We start from the raw sequence: 5,601 nt of genomic DNA, 5'->3' as shown, positions 1-5,601 counted from the left end.
GGGTTGGCTTCTCGATATCTGTGTCATCTCAAGATGTACCACAGATATAAATTACATTTGTATATGTTTGAGTTTGAGACTTTTCTGGGGGGGGGTACTAGTGGGGTACAAGGAAGAAATTACATAAAATACCTTTGACAGTGTATCTTAGTTAGGGTTTTACTGCTATGAACAAACACCATGACCAAGGCAACTCTTATAAGGACAATATTTAACTGGGGCTGGCTTATAGCTTCAGAGGTTCAGTCCATTATCATCAAGGTGGGAACCTGGTGACATCCAGGCAGGCATGGTACAGCTGGAGCTTAGAGTTCTACATCTTCATCTGAAGGCTGCTAGTAGAATACTGGCTAGGATGAGGGTCTTAAAGCCCACACCCACAGCGACACACATACTCCAATAGGGCTATACCTTCTAACAGTGCCATTCTCCAAGCTGAGCATATAAAAACCATCACACAGTGTATTGGTGATTCACGATCTGGACCAACTAAACTTTTAAAAGCAGATGGAAGTTACATGTAGTGCTGACAAATGAAGACACAGGGTCCAATTCAGTGCTTCCCTGGTTCTTTTCTTTTCTTCCTTCCCCATCTTACTCTCTTCACTTCTCCTATGCATCTTTCCTGTATTCTACCCTCCCTGTTGTCCTCCCTGCTTCTCATTTTATTATTCGTACTCCTCTGACCCCCTTTTTCCCCTCTCCTTAGTTTTTTCAGAGAACAAAGCAAATTATGTTTTGGAAGGAATTTTAATTTCCAAGGCACAGGAAAAATGAAATTGTCCCCACTCCCGAGTTTCCCTTGAGCATCTGTACTTTAATGAAATAAATGGCCTGGAGGAAACCAGGATGTGTGGAGGTCAGGTGATGGGTCCATTATGTCTGGCTTCTCCCCCTCCCTGTATCTCTGTATCTCTAGGGGATGGATCAGGCCGGGAAACTTGGTACTAGCCCCTTGTCTCCTGCTACTTATGAAATCAAAATAATTGACAGGTGAGCTCAGAGACCTTGGGGTAGGGGTGGGGGAAACAAACAGAGGAAGGAGGGAGAAACTCCTCAGAACTGGATCATGAAGCTGGTACAAAAACAGAACCCATTCCTTGAACACCAAGTTTTATTTTCAAAAGATTGGCCTAGGGGAACCTGGTTTACTTTCTCTTCTCTATAAATTGATCCAAAACAGCTGTAGGTAGTGGAGCAAGGGACAGGTTTTGTTTCCTGCTGAATTACCAGATTCTGGTGGCATTTATCGAGCAGCTGTGGAGGCAGCATGAAAAGTACATGACGTGGGTTTAGTTCATGCTCAGGTCCATCCTCCAAACATACTTTTGTCTCTGGAACCTTGGGTATATTGCATATATCCTTAGTTTCCATTTTCATTACTGGAGATAGCAGTATCTTCCTCACTGAGCCTTCTTAAGAACTGCATCGCAGCAGTGACAATGATGCAGGGGAAGGGTGATGGCCATGAATCTGGATGCTCTGGTATCTTATATGTGTTGTTAGATGTACTCACTGGCATGCAACCTGAAAAAATGGTTGTCATCCGATGAGCACTGGACACCTTACCATTTAATATTGCTTATATGTAGGTGTGTTCAGGGCCAAAGACTGGGATTGGATAAACTATCAGGAGCCTTACTCATAGACATTATAGATTCTTCTTCTATTGGCAACCACTGGATGCCTGGAATTCTTCCTTTAGGGGTGAGACCTTGTGAAATGTCTTCCATCCCCACTGGCGTGTAGATCAGTGCAGTCAGTATGCAGGTCTTGTTTGGACAAACCTACTGTTTAGATTTCATGGATGTAGCATTCCAGTCATGTCTGGAAGATACTATCTCATGGCAACCTTTGAAGCCATGAGATATCATCTAGCACTGTGTAAGAGACTGAATTGGGGAGCATGAACATTTGCAACACAAAAATATTTCAGGCCACTTCTCTGTTGTGAGGCAGAGAAGCTGCAGCCATCCTGGTTGTGCAAATACAGAATGGAGGACCCATCAAGATGGCTTAGGCTATCACTGCAGAAAGAAATGACTTCCAAATGGTAGTACCTTCCCAAGTCAGGTAGGTTTCTCATTTACACTGTATGTCTCACAGGGTCGGCCTGGGGATCTATTCAGGCGTGTTTCTCAGAGCACTCTCCTGATGGTTGTTCCATCATGGCTCCTGTTCTCACACTCACAAAACTTAGATATGGGGCTGAAGATGTGGCTCAGTTACTACAGTGCTTGCTTAACACTCCTGAAAGCCCTGGATCCTTTCATGTAAATTGTATTGACAACCTGGCATATGCTATAGTATGTTAAAAGTGAGCCCTTGAAATACAGAAGGCTCTCCTTTGTTTCCTCTAAGATCTCTGTGATGAGCAGGTTGGGTCCATGTCTGTGTAACAGGGAGAGGGAAAACTAATAAAACTAATAAGGGTATTAAAAACAGTATGTCCTTGTGGGGAGCAGACAGAAGGCAGCTATCATCCTTGCAACCATCTTGAGCCATATACCCTGACAAGAGACTTGTTTTCAACAGCCTACAACAGCTGAGTACACTCTGATAACATCTTGTTTTATTTTCCTCAGTATTTTCCCTTGGGTGCGTGTGACTTAAAGGTGTGACTTAAGAAGTGGGACTTATAAAAGGCGAGAGGCAGACAGAAGAAGCTCTGGAAACTTGGAACTTGGAGGCACTAGGGACTAGGAACTGGGGACTAGGAACTCAGACTTGAGACTTGGTACTAGGAGCTCAGGACTTGGAACTTGGGACTGGGAACTAGGGACTTGGAGAGAAAAAGAGAGACTGGAGAATAAACGGGACTGAATCACACTGTCTGGTCTCCATTCTTCCTGTCCGTCCTCACTCTCTTTATCGATGAACCCTGATCAGTGAAGCTTGGGGCAGTACAAGCCAGGACAATTTAGCCCCCAAAGCTTGGGGCAGTGTGGGCTCTAACAATTTTGGCCCCCAAGCTTTGGGCAGTGCGGGTTCCAACATTTGGCAGAGTGGTCCCCGACATGTCCTTGAAGGTAAACCATTTCCCACAGGTAACTAGCATTTACCTCATGCCATAAAAATGTTCTCAGTGGGAAGAGAGAGTGAAAAGCTCATGCTGAGCTAGAGAACTCACCCAGGGACGGCAGCAGACTGCCTCTGCTTCCCGTCAATTTCTGTTGGATATTTGTGAGCCCTGATTTGATGTTCTCTTTGGTTTCTCTCTCAAGCAGGCTTCTCCAGTCCATTTCTGTTGAAGGTTGTAAACTCTTAATTGGATGGTGTCTTGTTATATGTTGCTTCTATCTATGTGTGGTGATTTGAATAGAAATGCTCCCCATAGGCTCACAGATTTGAATGATTGATCCTTAGGAGGGGTGGTGCTATTTGGTAGGGATTAGGAGGTATGACCTTGTTGCAGAAAGTATGGCACTGGGGGTGGGCTTTGAGGTTTCAAATGTTAAAGCCAGGCCCAGTGGCTGTCTCATTCTGCACATATCCTATATGTGTTGTCAGATTAATTATACAGGAGTGTGCACTACACACACACACACACACACACACACACACTTTTTTTTTTAATGTAGCTTAGAATAACTTAAAATTCCCAAGTCTTCTGTGTCAGCCTCCTGAGTGCTGGGATTACAGGCATGTGCCATTATACCCAGCTTGGATAGGATAGATATTGTGCCAGGTACTTTTATTGTTACATCCCCTCCTACATACGCCCCCTGCCCCAGAAAGGAAGGCTGAAATATCCCTAGGGTCATTTTCTAAAACTTATAAGAATGAAGGATAACATGAGCAGAATCCATGCTGTTCTTTTGAATTAGAAAATCATGGGGGGGGGGGGAGGAAGGAGGAGGAAGGAGGAGGAAGGAGGAAGAAGAGGAGGAAGAGGAGGGCGTTAGGAGACAACTGGCCTATTTGTAGTCCCTTTTCCTATTTTTTTAAAATCTGACAACATGTCAGACAGCAAATATATCCTGAGACAGTATCGCTTGCTAAACAGCTCACGAAAGCTTTCTGAAAGAGTAATACAACTGGTCAACCATGTGTGACCTGGACATAGGGAAAGGGCAGCGTGTGAAACTCTGCTGGCATTTGTCTGCAGATATCAACCCTCAAAACAAGGCAAATCATGTAGGAACCTGGGCAAAATGATTTTCTAATGTCCCCCAAGAGCATCAGAGCTTCTGTTCCTAGTTGCAAATATTCCAGCTGGTTGTACGCATATCATATATGCATGAAACTCTATTTGTATAAGTGGAATGGCTTAGGAAGTGGACCCAGTGGACTGAATAATTGAAAACACTGCTCTGCAGTGGGCAGAGCAGGGAGCTTTGGACAGGAGGGCTAAACCACTTAGTACTTTGAGGTGCCAGTCATCCCTGGTCATCTATGAACTGGATGTGTCTCTTGATCTCTAAAGTAGAGTGCTGGGTTTCATTGCCTAGGATGATAACCTGGGGGTGGGGGGGACAACACACACACACACACACACACACACACAGTTTTGCTGGCAATCTGGGAAATAAGAACTATATTTTTCTTAAATGCACTTAGTACATCAATCAAGACTTCAGCTGGAAAATCCAAGGGGACAACTGAAATGACTTTAATCAACATTCTCTTCACACACTAGTGAGACACTAGGGGACAAACAGCAGTGAGGGGACTCTTCTACTCCTAGCCTGAAGGACAGCAGGAGGGAAAGGCTCTGCAGGGGACCTGTGAATGCTGTCACCAAACTAGAGAGCTGGTAAGCCGAACCATAGCTGTGGGGACTCGGCTTTTCTCCTGCCATCTCTGGTATCCCGGCAGAAGGCTCAGAATCTGCCTATACAGACCTCTGGCCACACAGCTAGGTGGGGAATAGTAAATATATTAGAAATGTCAACAGAGGACAGGTGGAGGGAAAGATACTGGGCTTAGGCACCACGTTCATCTGCTTCGGATTGCCCAACTCACCGGTGTTTAGAGGCCAATAGTATTTAAATCTGTTTTCCTTGACCTAACGTTTTTGGAATAATGTTGTTCTGTTGTGTGTTTGGCTTTGTTAGTGGTAAACTAAAGTTTCTTTTAGCTTTAAGAAAGGTTCCTTGCAAACATGTCACTTTTTCCCAGGAGGTAAAACAGAAGCAACAGCTGTGGTCTAGCTAGCAGTCATCATATAGGCCATGGCTCAGTGTCTTCATCACCACAAGAAATCCTTTTGAACACATTGGCCTGGAACCTTGTGTACAGCCCTGGGTGGTGAAGATTCAAAAGCTGGTTCATTCAGAGCAGCTATTCTCAACCTGTGGGTCATACCCCTTTGGAGAGTCACAAATCAGATATCCTGCATATAAGATGTTTACATCATGATTCCTAACAGCAGCAAAATTACAGTTATGAAGTAACAACAAAAGTAATTTATGGTTGGGGGTCACCACCACATGGGGAACTGTATTAAAGGGATGCAGCATTAGGAAGGGTGGGAACCACTGCTTAGCACCTTCTCTGTGGATTTGTATTGTTTGACATAAGCATGGCCCTGTCAAGGGTTCCAACACATCAGATCCATTAGAAAGGCAAAGCCTTTCCCTATGAAACATTTGTGTGAAT

Source organism: Arvicanthis niloticus, chromosome 1, assembly GCF_011762505.2.
Source record: "Arvicanthis niloticus isolate mArvNil1 chromosome 1, mArvNil1.pat.X, whole genome shotgun sequence".
Lineage (NCBI taxonomy): Eukaryota > Metazoa > Chordata > Mammalia > Rodentia > Muridae > Arvicanthis > Arvicanthis niloticus.
The sequence above is the reverse complement of the archived record's forward strand: the minus strand, read 5'-3'. Positions refer to the sequence as shown.